Genomic DNA, 22,294 nt, shown 5'->3' on the forward strand with positions numbered 1-22,294 from the left:
GTTATCTCTGGGTAATTCTTCAACATCGCAAGTCTCATTAATTCCATCAATGATTTGTTTAATCTTTATAGTCCTTGTAGTAGCTCCTTGTTCCTCTTTCTCTGCCAATGCTCTATAAAACTTCCTTGCAAATGTGATAGCATTGTCTCTATCTGAAAGCAAATGCAAGTAATCTGATTTTATTTGTTCAAATGCATGTTTGATAGCTTGCAAAATTGATGCTGAGACTCCAACCCTAGGACTCTGTGTCACTCTTCAAAGCGAACTGTAATGTCCCCACTTTGAAATATAATTTAATAATAAATAATAAATAATAATAATAAATAATAATGATAAAATTAAAATACAAAAGAATAAAAAATAAAAATATTAAAAAATATATAATTAAATATAGTTAAAATGATTAAGTTAATGAATGGTCAAAAGGCATGAAACGATAAGTTGTGACTCCCCCAGATATGAAGTATAAAAGGGAGAACAAAACTCATTTGGAGGGGGTATAATTTGGGAATCAGAAGTGCAGATCTAGTTTAAATAAAAGTGCAAATCTGATTGTGAAAGGTTGTGTCCCTTTCAAAGGGGCAGAAATAATTAAGAGTTGCACTCTTTCAAAGGGTGCTGATGGTGAAAGGGTGTGCCTCTTGCCAAAGGGTATACATGATGAAGGGGTGTGACCCCTCCCTGACATTGAGAGATATAAAGGAAGGAATCCAAGCATCCAGGGAGATCACCATTGATCAGATCAGATCAGAACTGTTATTAACTAACAGGCAATAACATCTTTGTTCTTGGTCGGGGATGTGCTTAATATATGAAGCCTGATAATGTTCTTATGCAGAAATCAGTATTAATATTAATATAGACTGCAATATGTATGACAGTCATACTTAATTTCATATATATCCATAACACGTGAATCAGTTGGAGAGAAATAGACTGCACTCAGAATTACATCAACGTCACAGGCGGATCAGACTTAAAGACATAGACCTTCAGAAAGCCACACCAAAACTGACTGATTGTTTATAACAGCATCTGGGTATGATTACCAGTGAATTCCTTATGCAGATAGAAAACGCATACAAATAGATTAATATGCAGATATATACAGAAGTTTGATCTACACTCTGATTTGAATGAAAAAAGAATCAAAAGGGAGAATACTTTAGCAGAACGGAAAACAATAAAGGGACTGGCAAACCATTTCCCCTTAAGAAGATAAAGGCACCCTCTCTCTAACCCTCCCTTATCAATTGAGAATAGTAATCTAGGGCAAGATTTAGGGCAATCCCAAAAGGGGACATTATGCGAACTATCTAGATGTGGTATTCAATGTGTTTATTTGTGCTATCAAAATGAGATAAGGTTAGTACAACCTTTTCACTTGGTGAATACTCATCCTTATGTGCTGATCCAAGAGGTGTAAAATGCTGAAATATATATGCATTACCTGTCAAAACCGCAACCTCATGGCTGCAATCAGCACTTACATGTGAAATTTTCTCCCCCAATTTCAAGAGTTCATACTCTTGAAGGACCTCCCCATTAGTATCACCATGTTGAATCATCTGAGCATGGGGATTGCTAGAATCTGTTGATGTGTTTTTTAGGACACCTTGAACACAAAATAAAATACTTAGTATTCTATCCTCTCTCGAACAAAGAAACCTCAGATGCTAAACAATGTGATCAAATAAGGCACCTCCTAGGTTTACAATGCGAATAATCGACTTTAATGTTGTTGGATAGACTTAGTGATTTGATGTGATAATACTTGTATTCACAAAGGGACTTACGTTTTGCTGGAACGTTTAAACTAACTGATTCAAACTCGAACAAAAGACAAAAGGGAAAGGGTTTAGAAAAACTAATTTAACACCTAAGGATAATGATGATAATGGATGATGCTAGAATAGACAAACTCCTTTAATCAAGTTTTGCTTCGCCATGATAACAAGCACACAAATCTGATGCGATCTCCAAAGATAATAAATGATTTTTATATTGCAAACATCCATTCAAATACCCTATGCTGGCACAATGCAAATGAACATCCACAATCAAACTATTGCTCAATGAGGTTTAGACTAACTATGCATTGCAACTTGCAATCAACAAATTACAAATGGTATGAACACCAAGGAATTCATCACATATCATCGCATTTCTCCATTAAGACCAATGAACTGTATCTAAAACTTGAATTGAAACATGAGAAGTAGAAACCATACAACTTGTTGAAATAACACAAAATCCACCATATCTTCAATGAAAGTAGTCTGTTTATTCCATCAATTCTTGGCAACAATTTATTCTCCTCCTACTCTACTGCTAACTATCTATTGATCAACTGTTAACTCTTAACTATTAACCTTTACAAATGAGAAGGCAATGCCTTATATAAGCATCCCAATTACAATTCAAGGGCCAAGATTGATTTGAAATCAATGGCCACGATAGTTCAAGGAAAAACATAATTAGGTTTAGTTACAACTAACACCTCACATTTAATATCGACCATGAGATCATCACATTGCTTTGGACACATGCCCTTCTTTGAATTCAAACCAATGGGAAATGAGGTTAGGTGCATTTAGTGCCCTCAACATGTGTAGTTGTCCTCCTTGTACGATGAGTTAGGTACATTAAACTTAGACGCATTGACTTTGAATTATTTGATTGGTTGAATGTGATTAGGTGCCAACTCAGCTTGCGCTTTGTAGACTTTCATGCCTCATCACAAAGAAGTATTTCATCTTGAGCAATATCTCTTAATACTCAACATTATTCAATCCTTTGATGAATGTAATGGGTCATATTCCCAAATTGCATCATCTAGGTGATCAAGTTCTAACTTTGCGTAACTCTTTTGAAACTATCATGTCTTGATCACATTTCACTTTCCATATGTATGTTTTGGAATTCACCTTCTTGTGATGTTTGTAATAGCATCCTTCTTCAATCTTTCCACGTTTCACCATCATCTTCTTTGAAATCCTTGTATTTGTCCTTTGCACTTGTATCCCCATCTTGGAAGTCCTTCACGTTGTCCTTGACCTTGATCTTGAATTTCCAAGGGAAATCCAAGGTCATTGTAGAATCTTTCTTCTTGATAGAGTATTGTTCTTTTGTCTTGATGTTGTCTTTTCTTTGTATTCCTTCATTGTGCAAAGCCTTGAATGTCATTACATTTCTTGTACTTCATCATGGACTTCGTCCTTTGCATGTTTCACCATCTCCCATCTTATAATCGTTGATCTTTTCCTTGCAAAAGATGAGAGAAATTCTTAAAATCATCATTAAGAATAAAATACAAGATACAAATGATATAGAAAATAATTTAAGACTTGCATTTTAACCTCTCCTTAAGAACTGAAATATTTTCATAGTAATTTGTCTTGAAGAAGAAATTGTAAAAATCCTTATATGCTTAGCGACTCTCGTTTCTCTTCAAAATTTCCAGAAATTAGACTTTGTTAACTTATGATTTTACCTTTATGGGTCTAGAATTTACACCTGGAAATCAGAATTCTGGAAATAAGTCTGAAAATTTTGAAAATGAATGATCAGTACTGAAAATCAAGGAGAAATCCGGATTAGATCTGTATTGTTTTGCCTAGAAATATCCTCTTTTGAAACTTCAAATACTGCCTTAACCTTCAATCCTTTAACTTAAATTCTGATCTTAAGCCCTTGAATTCACACCTACAGCTCTGAAATTGACTTATCTTCCGTGAAATCTGCTTCCTCTCTGTCTAAAATCTGATGTTCTGCTCCTTGACTTTAAATTGAATTTGAATTGGAATGTTGAAAATAAAGGCTTCATGTCTTATTTTTAAATGAATCTAAATTTATTGTTGCAAGGAGGGTCAGCCTGCGTCAAACTCCTTTATTTCCCTCTACGAATTTTCACCATTTTCAATTTATTTTCTCTTTTTTAAATCCTTGGGTCTGGTTGGCTCAACATGAAGTATATAAGTGCAACCATGGACGGCTTTTCACCACATTCAGGCATTCAAATCAATTGAAAATTATTTCTTCTCTGTAGATTAGGTCTGATCTGCGATCTCCTAAGTGCAAATTGACTTGTGATTAATAAAATCTTATTTCCTTCTTATAACACCCTCACACTTGAATTCAACCCAATGAGCTAGCCGACCTGCCATTGTGTTTTAATTTTTTTTTTGAAATTTGATTGCCTTTGTTATAGGCCAACTTTCATTCTTGTGTTGAGCGCTAGGAGAGAGGACCTAAGGACATGTGGGCACAAATCCTAGTCTTAGCTGGACTCATGGGCGCAATTTCTTAATTGAGCTGGACTGTTGAGGGCTAAAACATAATTGAACTGGAATGCGGAGCGCTAGTCCTCACTTGAGCTAGATTGTCATGTCCCCTCCTGGATCGTTATATAGATACGGAGAGAAAGAGAGAGACCCTAAATGAAGAAATTATTATTATTAATTAATATAATAATTACCAATGAATGATTATTTAAAATTCATTAATTAAATATTATTTATGAATATCATTTAAATATTATATATTATCAACATAATTTATATATTCAATAATAAATAATAATACAATTAAAATACAAAAGAGGAAAAAAATAATAATAAAAATAAATATATATATATATATATAATAATAAAATATAATATAAATGAGTTCGAGATTATTAGTTAAATACAACTCTCGGCTATATCATTATGTGGGCATGAGGAATAAAAAAGAATGTCTCTGAAGAATCATGAGTAGAGGTGATGGCGTAACTATAGACCATGAAAGGGGATCTCGGGATAATAATAGAATAGTATAATTATAATATATATATGAATGATATAATCAAATCTTATATAATAATATAATAAATAAGATACATATTAGTGATGATCAATAATAAATCCTATTAATGACTAATAAGATTTATATTTCATATTTATATTATTAATGTATTTCATATCTTAAATATTAATATTTATATTATTTATTAATATTTCATTTTTCATTTATTATTAAAGTCAATAACTATAAAAGGCAGCGCTTGGTATAAAAGACAGTGATTAGTGTTAAGACTTAATGATCGATGCATATAGAATGAATAGAATACTGACCAAACATTAAACAATATTTGATTAACAAACCGAAAATATAAATCAATATTTTAACAGCTGCGATTTGCTATATAAACACATTATTACCACAAATATGGATATTGAAGTTAATTCTGGAAGGGAACGATACACTCAGAGGAGGTATATTAGGCGGTAAAGAGATTAGGCTCGATAAGCAAAATATACACCTACCAACAATAGCGATCTGTATATACCGAATTCTTCATGATTATCGAACATGAAGTAGCAAGTATTCATTATCGCCACCAAGGAAGCATATCAAACAAATGTTAACTAATCAGCAATTAAATATGGCCGACTCATATAAAGTCACCCTCCTAAAAATCGATTAATATCTTTAACAGACATAGCTATGAAGTATTTAATGGAAGGCAACGATAAAGATTAGTAAACGAAAGGGGAGCAATGAAGATTATCGAAGGAGACGTGCGATTGCCATAGAAGAATTCTAGTCATACAAGGAACAAATACGACCATTCGTCTTTTAGGGGAGGGGGGTGGAGACAATTTTTAATGAAGGAATATAAAATAAAAGAGAATAGGGAGGAAAAAGGGAGTTAGAAAAGAGAGTTGCGTGGGCAGAAGGAAGAGTATAGGAAGAAAAGAGCAGAGGCGCCACAGGTACGTATATGTATGTGAATGTCTGTGCCACACACACACATATAATTATATTGGTAGTTTTAATGTTTGTCATTATTAATATATAATGTGTAGTTACAAAATTCTGTCATGAATGTTATAATATGTAGGTTGTAGAATTATATCATGAATATTATAATATGTATGTTGCAGAATTATTTCATCGTTATTACAATGTTGTATGTTACATAATCTTAGCGAAATGTTATATGTTAAATTATAATTCAAATGATGTCAATAATATGAATTGTTATGAAATATGGTATATCAATGAATGGTGATAATGTGATTATCTGATGGAGACTATTGGGGCGAAATCCCGTAGTCTAATTCAGGGATTATGATAATCTCTGGTAGGCAGTATATACTAAATATCGATATGCATATATGTTATGGCTTGGTTGACAAAGTTCATCCAAGAAGAGACGGATCTGGCCGGTCCTCTCTGGTAGACTTGGATGATGAGATGCATCATCCAAGGCAAGGAATTGACCATATGGTCTTCCTTGGATGGCTTGGGTGTAAGAAAGACAGGAATCGAATTAACCTTCGATTTCCTGGATGGCTTGGGTGTAAGAAATTACATCCAAGACAAGAATCGAATTAACCTTCGATTTCCTGGATGACTTGGGTGTAAGAAGTTACATCCAAGACAGGAATCGAACTAACCTTCGATTTCCTGGTATGGCTTGGAACCAAGATGGGTTCCAAGAAGGCGAGCTTCACAACCGCCTAAGGACATGTCCCAGTACTGCACTCGTATCCTTTTTATTAAATAAGAATTGAGATTAGTGTTAATTAAGTAATTTCAGTTTAATTGCCAATTAGATTAGTTATATATATATATATATATATTTGTTGTATTCTAACAATTTGTTTTGCAGGACAGTGATCTCTAACTAGTAGGGACATTACATAGATTTTTTATGTCTAGAACATATTTGAGCTGGATTGTTGGGCGCCAAACCTTGGTAGAGCTGGATTCTCCCAAAGGATGCAAAGTTTGATGAGGGCTAGGCAAGGAATTTCCAAGAATTTCCTGATGAAAGTATTGAACTTTGGATGTGATTCCACGTTTTTCCTTGCCTTTACACTTGAACTTAGAAAGTTCCATACCAACAAGGAATTGGATGAATTTTATGAATTTCCACACTTAACCATGGAATTTGGATTTCAATGTTTTTGGAATTCCCCATTCAAACAAGGATTTAAAATCTTAATTTAGGAATTCCATATTTCAACATGGATTGAACATTTGTCTAAGGAACTTCACAAATTTTCTTTATTTTCCTCTACTGTCAAGGATTGTTGGGCGCCAAACCTTGGTAGAGCTGGATTCTAGGTTGCAATTCCATGATTGAGCTGAATTCTCCCAAAGGATGCTAGGCAAGGAATTTCCAAGAATTTCTTGAGGAAAGAATTGAACTTTGAATGTGAATCCACATTTTTCCTTGCCTTATGTAATATCCCTTGGCTAATCTGACCCTGTTTCGCTTATTTGAACCCCAAGGAATATTGTCAAACACTTGGCATACAATGTTTGAAGCCGCTGTAGTGAATTCTTTATTTGTCTTCTTTGGGTTTGTAGGCTGCAAATGAAGTTATGGAAAGCTTCTAACAATGCAAAGTTGTTATAGAAATGATATACTAGCTGTTTTGGACCTTTACACACACATGTAATGACTGAAATTAACTAGTACAGCTAGTTGACATTAAGACAAACATTTGTCATGCATCCCAATGTATACCTACAGCCATTAGGCATTTAAGCAAACAATTGGCATGAAAGCTAAGTGGCTGATCAATATTGAATGTTACCATGAATGTGGAATATGCAACTTATATCTCCATTAAACATATGCAACCTCCAAGTATTTCATGATATAATCATAATAGAAAATGATGCAATGAAGTAATGATTTTCTAATACAATGACCATAGATAGAAAACCTGGAATTTCAATGGCTGCCTTGATATATTGGTTTGATTCTCCTCATATGCAAATCCCTTGTCAAATATATATAGCTGTTCAACCTTTCTAAATCCCCTTCCATAGAACTCGAACTACTGTAGCGCACTGTTCATGCGCACCGTTCACGGCACTATAGCGCACTGTTCATGCGCACTGTTCACGACATTGTAGCGCACTGTAGTCTCTTTCAATTTGCAAACAAACTCTGAAATAAACCCTCCAATCAGCTCAATATTGACTTCTGAATGAAGCCAACTCTCACAAGCATAATCAGATGATATTGCACACCCTCTATATGCTGTTACAATGAAGAAGCCTGTCATAATCCCACATTTTTTGTAATAAAACATTTCCACTCTCCAATTATTATTGTAACCTAATTGGCGATGACTCCTTGTTTTTAATATATATTGATCATATTTTTAATTAATTAATGTTAACTGTTAAATGAGCTTTATCATAATATATTAACACATAATATAATATAATAATATATTTATCATACAATGCAATATTGATATACAAAATAAATTATCATATTGATACATAATATAACATTATATTTATCATATAATATATTATTAAACAAACATAAAAATATGATGTTAAATATAAATCATCCAAGAAAATACTTTATAAATATTATGGAATAATTCCGTAAAACACCATACGATATAATTGGAATTCTATCGCATATAATATAAAGCATTTACATTAACAAAGTTTATGATTAAACTTATACCCAAAAAGGGCATCTTACCTTAAAGCAAACGCATCATATGAAACGGCGGTGTCTTTTAACCGAGGCGCCAAGAGGGTTGCGGCTGGAACGGGGAGCGGTGACTCCAAACAGTCACCTCAGCGGCCACGTCCCTTGGAGGTATCCGCTCCAAGCACTTTCCCCGCGGGTATTAAGGTGCAAGCCGAAAGGAAGGAAGGGACACGGGAGAATAGGAAGGGAAGCACATAGAAGATAAGATAGGAGAAGGAGAACGTCAAGAGCAGAAGGGACCAGGTAAGTCACTCCACCGCCAATGTCAATTCTGCAATAAGTTTATTTATTAATCAATAGGGTTACATACCCCAGGGTAGATGTTCATTAGAATCATCAATATACAAATATATGTAGTTTAATTAATTCAGTACATAGTATAAACATAGATGTGGTTGGAATACAAGTGTATAGAGACTAATATAATGAAAATAAATTATATATATATATATATATATATATATATATATATATATATATATATATATATATATATATAGGGGTATACAATGTGAATAAATTCTCATGGGCTAAATTAACTAATAAATAGACTACAACTACTATTTGAGGAATAAATAGCATTATGCAATTAAGGACTAGTAGGAATGATATAAGATACTACCAAGATAATGAATAAAACAATTCCATATCCAAACCCAGTGGGATAGATGAGGAATTAGGCAACAGGGATAGCAGGAACTAGGCCTCTGTCAGGTAGGCCACCCACTGTAGTTGACTAAAGGTCTACTGGCAGTTGGGCCAAGGGGGAGTGTACCGCCCTTGGGCCTGATAAGCGCTACGGGCATCCTATGGTAGCTAGTCCTCTCGATCCCACTAGGAACTAAATATGGGAATTGACTTATTGATAAACAAATGATCTTAAGTGAATCTGGCTAATTACTCATACCCAAAAATCAATTGTTGAAATTCATTGTTTTTTATGTTTTCTTTAGATTGCGGAGTTGGGGACATTACAAAGCCATGCTCTCCAATGCCGACAAGCCTTGAATCTTGCAAAAACCCTTGGTATTCTACACTTCAATGCTCCAGAGAAACTTCAATCAAAAACTCCAATCACATAATGAAGTTCGATTCCTTTTGCACACTTATATTTCCTCAAGAAGTTCGAACTTCTTCAAAAAGCTCTTAATTAACATTAAAATGTTATAATATTTCATTGGCATCAATAATGTAATTAAACCTTGGGTTATGTGCTCATAAATTATTAATAAACTTGGCCCCCTTATCATGATAAATAGACCCTCATTTAAGTGCTTTATAATATAAAGTCATTTTATAACTTAATAATATAATCTCCAAATAATTAATGTTTAATTGAGCCAATTAAACATTAATATCTCCATGAATACTTTGTATTTTCAAACGTCGTCTGAACTGGGAGCTAACATGAGGAGACTGCATATGACCATACCCCCTTTACTAAAAATAGCAGGGGTCCATCTCTAACATCCCAAGACTTACTAAAAATAGGAAGTAGAGCAAATGGTGTCCGAATGATGCCAAACGAAGACCAAACTAAAGCACTCTGAACACTGGAGATGATACCAATCTTCAAAAGACCCTCTATTCAACACATTAGCCTACAAGGATCAGGATAATAGGCTAATCTCACAAAATCCAAGTCTGCTAAAATGGGGACATTACAGTCTGCCCATCCTGAAATTGCTTGTCCCCAAGCAATATCGACTGCAAAGAAACTCCTCCACCTGGATCCCAAATGAAGACCTGTGTAATGTCCCTGGTATTACCAACCAACTCTTGTAATGCCCACACCAAGGGCACAACTAACAAGACCTGCCAAACTAAATCAACCTCAACAACAGGTGTCACAAGAACATGAACATCAAGTGGAAGCAACTCTAAAAACTGACAATGTTTGCTTCCCAAAATTGCTCAAGATAAGCTGCCAAACATATCATCTAACACATGCGCAATTGAACTATGCATCTGAGACAAATCATGTAAATGAGAACCTGAAATGAGACTACCAACGATGCACATCATGTACATGCAATGAAACCTACCAGGGAACATTAACCGGAATTCGGATGCACACAAAGGATCCCTCAACATACTCGCTAGTGTCCCACATAGTATACCTGGATTCCAAATCCAGGGTAGAAATCTGCCATGTAAACCTCCCTCAGACTTTCGCTGCTCAACACTGATCGCCACTTCACCATGCGAGATGTGGTGAAGCCAACCCATGAGACCTATCCAAACTACAACACTAACTCTGTCATCACCTGGATCCCAGTGCAATCTATACACACATCCATCTGTACTGTGAAGATAGGAGTACCTGGAAACATCTGCTACGCAACATCTCTCCACAACCTCTGCTAAACCCTCATGGATGTGATATCCAACTAAACCATCATGCCCATTGTCACCATAGTCTCTCTGAAGCCATGTATCCAAAGATAGCCTCTGTGTCATAGGAGAACAATCTCCACCGGATACACATCAACATGATGGGAAACTGAACACTGCTCGAGCAAGTAGCCACCAACAATTAACTGAGTCGGGTACTTGCAACTGCTAGTTCCATCTACTGAAAATGGTAACTCTCCATCCCACAATGGATGGTATAATCCTGAAGCCAATCCACATCGATGCATCATCAAGTCCTCCACGTGTGGATCAAAAGAAAAGTGATGAGCACTCCTCACTGTGTAGTTGCGATAAAACGCTCCAACCTCGGTCAAGGGCTCATCTCTAACAATACTGGAATCATGAGATGGCTCCAATCTCTGACCCCGAACAGTTGATTGGGTAGGGGCTCTGGTAACCCTCTCTGCAAACCCAATCGCAAAATCTCTATTAGGAAGCATTGTAGTCAGAGTATCAATAATTACTCCCACACCACGCCTAATGGTGAGAGAACCTCGGATGAAAGTATCCTTGGTGGCTCCAAACGGACCTAATCGAAACTCAGGACTCTCAAGAAGGTACTCAATAAATGAATCTGTGCAGTAAAAACAATATAAGGCTGAGTCAACCTTATCCTCTAAGACCTGCAGCTGATCACTCCAACTCTGAGAAACAACAAGCTGGTGTCCAAAATCAGCTGCATGGAATGAAGTAATAGATTTGCTTCCATGAGAGGGAAACAAATCTACATGAGAGCCATACTCCCAACCAGATGACACTATGCGAGTTCCATGTGAAGTGGATGGCGTAACGTCACGTACTAACACACAACTCTCTGGAGAGTCCACCATTGCCACATAAGAGCTATCAATAATCTGATCTGTATCATTTGTCAAAGCACTAACCTCGGGAGAACCTGATGCAACAAGTGGTTCTCTACTACTCTCAACCCAAGTACTCATCCCAGCTAAGTCACCTGTACCTGCATCAGTGACGGATGTAACCACATCCTCAACATACCCATCACTACAACCCGTGGGTGTAAACTCATCACCAAGTGATGCTATAGGAAACTCAACTGTATCCACAGATGGTGAAGACTGTGCTAAACTCAACGCCACGGTAAGTTCCTCAACCTGTGACTGTGACTCACAAAGGGCTGACTGAGCGCTCTCCAATGAGTCCATAGTCACCTCAAGCTCATGGGTGAGCTCATCAACCTCCTCCTCCTTTCCCTTTAGTGCATCGTAGCAAGTGCAATCCCACTCGAGAAGATAATCCCTATCAGCAAGTAACTGCAAGTAATTCTGTTTCATTATCCCAATAGCTGCTCGGAGTGCATGGAACTCTGCTAGGGAAAGGCTACTATCACCGTGCTCATATGTCTCAGGAGTACTCCAACCAAAGGTCGCCAACATTTGTCGAGCAACATCAAAATGCTCCAAAGCTGTAGCAATCATATCATCATTAACCTCCAACTGCCCAGCCAGATGATGATACCCCTGTGACTCATTCTTTCCACCCAAATCTGCACTATGGTATGAAACCGAATCAACATCACTCACCTCGTGATCAACAACATCATGTGTGCAATCAATTGTGCACACATCAATATCTAAGGTATTACTGCTATGTACCTCGTAGGATGGCTCAACTGGCAAGGTAGAAGTTGTTGTTACGACAATATCTTCACACACTTCCACTTCCAATGTAACTACATGGCCATCCAACTTATGATTCTGGGATCTTATGCCAAAGCATGAATCTTCAAACTTGTTTTCTAAGGTCTGATCTGAAAAATCAGACTCTAAATGACATGAATCCACATCACACATTACCCCATTAGTACCCAAATCTCGAGTACCTTCATGTGGCAACTTAATAGAAGCATCTTGCACATGTGTAGTCGCTGCTCTCTCATGCTGATGCAAAATTTCATCACTGCTGTCATGTAGATCAAAACTCATATGAGCCAAAATTCCCATGCAATCCTCATTCTTGACACTAGTATCACGAGTGCCAATACTCAAGGTCACTCCCACAACACTTTCTGAACTTTCCATGACTTTCAAATCATCATTACGCTCAAGTGCAACGCTGTTGTCATGAAAATCAGACTTGTTATCATGACTGTTAACAACTTCTTGAGTGCCAATAATCACCAAATTCTCTTCAAGTTTCACCTTTTTATCCTTAAAAATAGATGTCATATACCGAGCAATTCTATCAAGTTTTGCAGGGTGTGAAATCAATTCATCCAGCTTCCTCTGGTTTTGTTTTAACTTTTCCAATGAGGAATACACTTGCTTCCTATTCTGGTCCAACTGATTCTGGGTACTTGAAGTAACCATGATTAACTAGCTGAATCAATCTACCCAACAGGTTGGCAGGAAACCGCTCTGATACCACTGTAATATCCCTTGGCTAATCTGACCTTGTTCCGCTTATTTGAACCACAAGGAATATTGTCAAACACTTGGCATACAATGTTTGAAGCCGCTGTTATGAATTTTTTATTTATCTTCTCTGGGTTTGTAGGCTGCAAATGAAGTTATGGAAAGCTTCTAACAATGCAAGGTTGTTATAGAAATGATATATTAGCTGTTTTAGACCTTTCCACACATATGTAATGACTGAAATTAACTAGTACAACTAGTTGACATTAAGACAAACACTTGTCATGCATCCCAATGTATACCTACAGCCATTAGGCATTTAAGCAAACAGTTGGCATGAAAGCTAAGTGGCTGATCAATGTTGAATGTTACCATGAATGTGGAATATGCAACTTATATCTCCATTAAACATATGCAACCTCCAAGTATTTCATGATATAATCATAATAGAAAATGATGCAATGAAGTAATGATTTTCTAATACAATGACCATAGATAGAAAACTTGGAATTTCAATGGCTGCCTTGATATATTGGTTTGATTCTCCTCATACGCAAAGCCCTTGTCAAATATATATAGCTGTTCACCTTTCTAAATCCCCTTCTATAGAATTCAAACTACTGTAGTGCACTGTTCATGTGCACTATTCATGACACTGTAGCGCACTGTTCATGCGCGTTGTTCATGGCACTGTAGCGCACACTGTAGCAGCAAATAAACCCTCTGTATGATGTTCTCAGTCTGCCATATACATATGCTCTCAGCTATGCCAATAAATCTGAAAATAAATCTCCAATCAGCACAATATTGACTTCTGAATGAAGCCAACTCTCACAAGCATAATCAGATGATATTGCACACCCTCTATATGCTGTTACAATGAAGAAGCCAAGCTCTCCAATGCCGACAAGCCTTGAATCTTGCAGAAACCCTTGGTATTCTACACTTCAATGCTCCAGAGAAACTTCAATCAAAAACTCCAATCACATAATGAAGTTCGATTCCTTTTGCACACTTATATTTCCTCAAGAAGTTCGAACTTATTCAAAAAGCTCTTAATTAACATTAAAATGTTATAATATTTCATTGGCATCAATAATGTAATTAAACCTTGGGTTGTGTGCTCATAAATTATTAATAAACTTGGCCCCCTTATCATGATAAATAGACCCTCATTTAAGTGCTTTATAATATAAAGTCATTTTATAACTTAATAATATAATCTCCAAATAATTAATGTTTAATTGAGCCAATTAAACATTAATATCTCCATGAATACTTTGTATTTTCAAACTTCGTCTGAACTGGGAGCTAACATGAGGAGACTACATATGACCATACCCCCTTTACTAAAAATAGCAGGGGTCCATCTCTAACATCCCAAGACTTACTAAAAATAGGAAGTAGAGCAAATGATGTCCGAATGATGCGAAACGAAGACCAAACTGAAGCACTCTGAACAGTGGAGATGATACCAATCCTCAAAAGGCCCTCTATCCAACACATTAGCCTACGAGAATCAGGATAATAGGCTAATCTCACAAAATCCAAGTCTGCTAAAATGGGGTCAGATTAGCAATTTCAGGAGGGGTAGACTGTAATGTCCCCATTTTAGCAGACTTGGATTTTGTGAGATTAGCCTATTATCCTGACCCTCGTAGGCTAATGTGTTGGATAGAGGGTCTTTTGAGGATTGGTATCTTCTCCAGTGTTCAGAGTGCTTCAGTTTGGTCTTCGTTTGGCATCATTCGGACATCATTTGCTCTACTTCCTATTTTCAGTAAGTCTTGGGATGTTAGAGATGGACCCCTGCTATTTTTAGTAAAGGGGGTATGGTCATATGCAGTCTCCTCATGTTAGCTCTCAGTTCAGACGACGTTTGAAAATACAAAGTATTCATGGAGATATTAATGTTTAATTGGCTCAATTAAACATTAATTATTTGGAGATTATATTATTAAGTTATAAAATGACTTTATATTATAAAGCACTTAAATGAGGGTCTATTTATCATGATAAGGGGGCCAAGTTTATTAATAATTTATGAGCACATAACCCAAGGTTTAATTACATTATTGATGCCAATGAAATATTATAACATTTTAATGTTAATTAAGAGCTTTTTGAAGAAGTTCAAACTTCTTGAGGAAATATAAGTGTGCAAAAGGAATCGAACTTCATTATGTGATGGGAGTTTTTGATTGAAGTTTCTCTGGAGCATTGAAGTGTAGAATACCAAGGGTTTCTGCAGGATTCAAGGCTTGTCAGCATTGGAGAGCGTGGCTTCTTCATTGTAACAGCATATAGAGGGTGTGCAATATCATCTGATTATGCTTGTGAGAGTTGGCTTCATTCAGAAGTCAATATTGAGCTGATTGGAGGGTTTATTTCAGAGTTTGTTTGCAAATTGAAAGAGACTACAGTGCGCTACAGTGCCGTGAACAGTGTCGTGAATAGTGCGCATGAACAGTACGCTACAGTAGTTTGAATTCTATAGAAGGGGATTTAGAAAGGTGAATAGCTATATATATTTGACAAGGGCTTTGCGTATGAGGAGAATCAAACCAATATATCAAGGCAGCCATTGAAATTCCAGGTTTTCTATCTATGGTCATTGTATTAGAAAATCATTACTTCATTGCATCATTTTCTATTATGATTATATCATGAAATACTTGGAGGTTGCATATGTTTAATGGAGATATAAGTTGCATATTCCACATTCATGGTAACATTCAACATTGATCAGCCACTTAGCTTTCATGCCAATTGTTTGCTTAAATGCCTAATGGCTGTAGGTATACATTGGGATGCATGACAAGTGTTTGTCTTAATGTCAACTAGCTGTACTAGTTAATTTCAGTCATTACATGTGTGTGTAAAGGTCTAAAACAGCTAGTATATCATTTCTATAACAACTTTGCATTGTTAGAAGCTTTCCATAACTTCATTTGCAGCCTACAAACCCAAAGAAGACAAATAAAGAATTCACTACAGTGGCTTCAAACATTGTATGCCAAGTGTTTGACAATATTCCTTGGGGTTCAAATAAGTGAAACAGAGTCAGATTAGCCAAGGGATATTACAGTGGTATCAGAGCGGTTTCCTGCCAACCTGTTGGGTAGATTGATTCAGCTAGTTAATCATGGTTACTTCAAGTACCCAAAATCAGTGGGACCAGAATATGAAGCAAGTGTATTCCTCACTGGAAAAGTTAAAACAAAACCAGAAGAAGTTGGGTGAATTTTATTTCACAAATTTTCTTTATTTTCCTCTCCTGTCAAGGATTGTTGGGTGCCAAACCTTGGTAGAGTTGGATTCTAGGTTGCAATTCCATGATTGCGCTGGATTCTCCCAAAGGATGCTAGGCAAGGAATTTCCAAGAATTTCTTGAGGAAAGAATTGAACTTTGAATGTGAATCCACATTTTTCCTTGCCTTACACTTGAACTTAAAAAGTTCCATACCAAAAAGGAATTGGATGAATTTTATGAATTTCCACACTTAAGCATGGAATTTGGATTTCAATGTTTTTGGAATTCCCCATTCCAACAAGGATTATAATATTAATTTAGGAATTCCATATTTCAACATGGATTGAACATTCGTCTATGGAATTTCACAATTTTTCTCAATTCGTTTAAGGAACTTCACAAATTTTCTTTATTTATCTCTCCTGTCAAGGTCGAAAAATCCAACCTTGACAATGAATTCCTTGTCAAGACATGATATCTCTAAATACTTCATCATTCATTAAAATTCAAACATCAATCCTCATGATGACCTCTCCTTGACAACTTTGCAACATCCTCTTGCGATTTCGACAACTATGATAACATTTTGCAACAATGACAATATTGACAACTTTTTGTCAACATTTGCAAGATTTTACAACTTTTAGCATTTTGACCTCAATTTTTCATCTTGATGTCTGTCAGTGGATTTGGACTTGAATCTCAAATTCTTGACTTGATTGCACACCCTAAGAACAAGATGTTACACTCTAAGTCCCTTGAAGGATTGATCAACACACCTTACTCGGACTGAGAAGACAAACCCCCTCTCACAAACAAAGTTTAAAAACTACGACTATTGCCAAGCTAAAAGACAACTTAAACAAAACACTACGCTAACAAGAAAAAAGTGGGGGGTCCCCATTTGCAATGGGGCGGTGTGAAAACGTCACAACAAAATCTTCATGCGATATCTCACCCTCATAGAGCTCACTAACTTCTTGACTCATTTGTTTAATCTCCATAATTTGTGAGTGAGGTTGTTGTTCTTCGGGTGGGACTGCCATAGAAGACTGATTTTCTGATTGGGCTTATGTAGAATGTGCCAAACTGAGTTCTAAACAAATCTTCTCAATCTGATTTTCTGCTTCTTAAAGGGCTACTTTAGAAGCCTCCAAGGAATCCTTAGTATTCATAAGCTCGAAGGTAAGATTGCTAACTTCATCTTCCTTTTCAATGCATCTGAATAAATTACAGCAAGATCAAGGAGATGTTCTCGATCTGAAAGTAGATTTAAATAATCTGTTTTCATTGTTTCCATAGCTGTTTTGATTGCCTCTAAATCAGCATGAGAAGATTCCTCTTCACAACTCTTTTGCCCTTCCTCAAGTTGACCCTTTTAAAGGTGATTTTCAATCAATATGTGAGATCTATCAAAATGTGATAATGCTACAACAATCTTGTCTTCACTAGACTTCAATTGGTTCTCCCAGTTAGGCTTATGAACAACATTGGATTCAACTGACGCAATAGCTGATTGACCTTGAAGGACTTGGCTCTCCCAAAAGTTTTCTTTGAAGATATCCTCTTTGCATACTTGTTGATTTATGACTAAGGCGGCATTAGTTCCAAATATAAAATTATCATCATCGTCCCTCTTAACTATCTCACTAGATGATGTCATGCTTTCTTTGTGTAGAAGAAATGGGATAATGTTAGAATCACACATGGAACTTTCAAGAAGTCCTCTCCACATGTTTTTTCAATCATTATCTCCAAATCCTAATAACCCACTTTAATAAACCCAACAAAATTTGACCACTTTTTTTTTTGTTTACTTAATCATTTGTGTTTGATTCAATCGCATACTCTGGGCATCCATCCATTAGGATTAGGCATTCATCCATCCGGGATGAGCATCTAACCATACGGGTTAGGCATCTATCCATACGGAGCAGGAGGTTTCATCTATCCAATATGGGATAGGCATCTAGCCATACGGGGTAGGCATCTATCCAATAGGGATAGGAGGTGCTCTAGCCAAAGACTTAGACTCATCGGGACCATTCGGGTCCTGAGTCACTCACTAAGTACTACACCCTTCTAGTAGGAGTGCACCGAGGTCGCCGTCCTTAGGAGAAATCAAAATAACATAATACAAGCTTGAATTCGGCCTTGGAATTTGCCATTCGGGTCCTGAGTCACTCACTAAGTACTACACTCTTCTAGTAGGAGTGCACCGAGGTCGCCGTCCTTAGGAGAAATCAAAATAACATAATACAAGCTTGAATTCGGCCTTGGAATTTGGCTTAAAGCCTCGGGAAGTCAAGCGAATCCATACGGAATTCTTTCCGAGTGTGCATTGAATTACTTTTTCCTTTTATTATACTTATCTTTCAAATTAGGATTCTTCTCAATCCTTCTTCTTACCAAAAACCTAGACCCCATCCATGAACGCTTGAGTATTAGGGACAACTCCGTCCCTAGACTGCCTACATGCCCGTTTCGGCACGGGATCAAGGCGTAAAGTATGTAGTTCTATTTTCTACTCTATGGTTTGATGTAAACTGATTAGTGGGTACACAACCCTTTCTAGGGTCAATGTCCCAGACAGTTTCTTTGCGGTTGCTACCCACGGTGGTAGCACTTAAGCAAAGGCTCAAGATGGCCTATTGCTTGTGGCCTAAAATAGTTAGATCCTAATACCTATCATAAGCGTCACCCTTGACCAAATTGTCAATCGTCAACAACTCTTCAAGATTAAATCAATTTCATAAAAGCATTTCACTCAATCAACCTTAAAGGGGGTTTACTATGGTTTAACTCAGCGGATGTAAAATCATTTAAGGATTATCTTATTAGATTATCGATTCAAGGGGGATTACCTGCCCCTTGGATTTCCCTTATTACTCCCCGACGATTTATAGGGACGATGCCATAGACGTCGTTGATGCAGCTTTATTAGGCGTTAAGTGCAGTAGTTCAACACGACGACATTATCCGTAAGCGTGACCCAGAGGCATCGTAAATACCGAACGCTCCTAGGTTTTGGTTTTCCAACTTCTTTTATTTAGTTTTCTTAACTAAGAAGCTATGAAAAACATCATGCTTGAAAGCAATTATGAATTGAACGTGCATAATTAGACATTGCAAGGCTTAATTAATTGAAATAACTACTTGATGAATCACGTGGAATAAAACCATAACTAAATTATTTAATATTCAAAACTTGAAATATAACTTGCATAATAATGACAATTATGAAACTTGCATATTAATAATCAAACGTGTAACTTGCATGAAGATGAAGAGAATGTAACTTTGTCATCAATAAATGCAAATAATGTAAAGTAATTTGCATGATGCAAGAATAGTGTAGGTTACATGGAAGGTTAAGCAATGTTTTATTTCTACCATGAGAATAATCACTTATAGAGTCATTGGTCCCAAAAATAGCAATTAGCTTAGACATTTGGTTCAAATCATATTAATATGAATTAATTGCTTTTAATGAGTCTAAATGCCAACTAAGTGACCCAATGAATCTTAAATAGTTTGAAAAATTCTAATTATAAAATTTGATATAATTTAATTTACAATTATAAATTTGCTAAAGATAAATTAATTATAAATTTACTAAGGATGATTAAATTTCAAATCTACCTAAGTTAAATTTTTATTAAACTAAAATTTGGATTAAAAAAAAAGGTTAACAAAATCCAAATTTGCCATGAGTTTGAATTTTTGTAGTGGCTTTTAAAAGCCAAGTGGGAGTGGAGCCCACGGGTCCCATCATCACTGCGGACTTGCGGGTACATGCCCGTAGTGATGAGGGGACAGCCGTGGTCCCCTCCACTCCCTCTGCTGCCACTGCCGTAATAGTGACCGCAGGGGGTAGTGGAGAGTACCACTCCCCGACGGTGTAATAACCCGCCCCCCTTGCGTTGACCGGTATTATGCGATGAAACATTTTTCGAAACTGCTGCGCATTAACTTAAATATATTTTTTGCATTAAGTTTAAAATTCGCAATATATATATATATATATATGGTCTTATTCAGGTTTATTTAATAATCTAAGAGGTATATATATATATATATATATATAACAATGTTATTATAAAAAAAAAAAAAGAATCTATTCACAGTGATGGAAGATAATAAAGGAAATTTATTTCAGATGATCTCTCATGAGCCCAAGGAAATACACTATGCTTGAATTCGAGGCGGCAATACAACAGAGAGCTAAATCTCCTCAGAGATAGGTACATGTATAATTTTTTATTTTTTATAGAGATCATATTCAACAAATCTGTCTTATGTTGAGATAATAAAATTTTTTGATGAGATTTCCAGGAAATTGATATTCAAAAGAGAGATTTCTGAAATTAATTAAATAACAAGATAATATTTCCCATAGGGATTTTATACAACACCATTGAGAAGAAATCATATTTGATATACTATTTCACATAGCGAGATTCCTAAATACAAATGATTATAAGCATAGAAAGAAAAGGATTATTTACAGAGAAAAGAATTTAAGATTTTCAAAAAAAAGAATAGAGATGTTGAAAAAGCATGATTTATTTTCCTCTTTTTTTTGATTCAAGATCTTCTCTAGATTTAAAAAAAACCAGAAAAAGCAGAATCTGATTTCTTTCTTTTAAATAGATTAAATAAATAGGTTAACAAATAAAAGAGAAATCTGCATTTGTATTTTAAAAAGAAAAGAAATTTTTATCAATGCATTTCTTTAATGAAAAATAGATTTCCTTTCTATCTAACAATTAATAAATGATTACTTTCAGAAAGCTATATTCAACTAAAGAATTTAGGAGGAGATATTTCCTTTAAAAAATATAAAAATTTACATAAAGAAATATCAAATACGAAAAGAGAGGGAACCTGGAAAAGACTTTTGATGTCGAATTCTCTCCAAATCTTCAAGCCTAGCTAGCCTTCCTTGATCCTTCCTTGCAAGCTTGGAAAAATTCTTCAAAACAAACTTAACTATTCTCCAAAATTGAAAAATATGACTACTAAAAACAAACTATTTGAGAAAACTTTCTTCAAAGCATAACCAACCCCCTCTTTTGAAAACTTGCATACAATATATAGGAAAAATCCCTTAATTCCACTATCTAGAGAAATTAATTAAGAATGAGATTCTTTTCCAATATTGGACCCATACAAAATTGATTAATATTCTAGTGGGGGAGTTACATGCAAGGTATTGAAGATTCCTCTAGAAGCTTCTAATTCCTCCTACAACATGTGCCATAATTGGGAATGGGAAAATAAAAATAAAAATAAAAATAAATAATGCCTTTTGAATTATATTCTCCAAGTGTGTATGTGGGTCCATTATTTATTCTTTTATAATATTCATTCAATTATTTTCAATAGCTCAACCAAAAAATATAATAGAATTGTATCAAATCAAAAAGTGATAAAGGAGGGTTGTGATTCTTTCAACCTTCACCCGTAACAAGAAGTGATTCTTTCTCCCTAGATCCCATGGTGTCGTTCTATTAAAGCCTAATTGTGTTAGACCAATCTTCTTCATCACTGGTCCATACTTCCTTTGCTAACTTATCTTCAAATTTTGCAAACTTATGGACAACAATGTTCTCATCATTGTTGGTAGAAGTACATCAGGATTTAACTTCAACCCCAGAATTGGCTTCCTTAATAAAATGATTAGTTTGTAACAAACTTCTATTGGATTCCTCGCATATAGAAGTAGGTGTT

At 35.7% G+C, this 22,294-nt stretch overlaps 1 protein-coding gene across 2 annotated transcripts in view; it reads left to right on the forward strand.

Annotated features, from left to right (window-relative positions):
• Positions 1-5,295: 5,295 nt before the first annotated feature.
• The window catches only part of LOC131077359 (structural maintenance of chromosomes protein 6A), a 41,620-nt gene continuing 24,621 nt past the window's right edge, over positions 5,296-22,294 (forward strand). Inside the window, exon 1 of one of the 2 annotated variants that reach the window (XM_058014844.2) lies at positions 5,296-5,756. The gene's annotated coding sequence lies outside the window, so the exon portion shown is untranslated. The remainder of the gene's footprint in view (positions 5,757-22,294) is intronic. The other variant, XM_059219879.1, reaches the window with a different exon arrangement.

This window comes from Cryptomeria japonica, chromosome 4 (genome assembly GCF_030272615.1).
Source record: "Cryptomeria japonica chromosome 4, Sugi_1.0, whole genome shotgun sequence".
NCBI classification, from domain to species: Eukaryota; Viridiplantae; Streptophyta; class Pinopsida; order Cupressales; family Cupressaceae; genus Cryptomeria; species Cryptomeria japonica.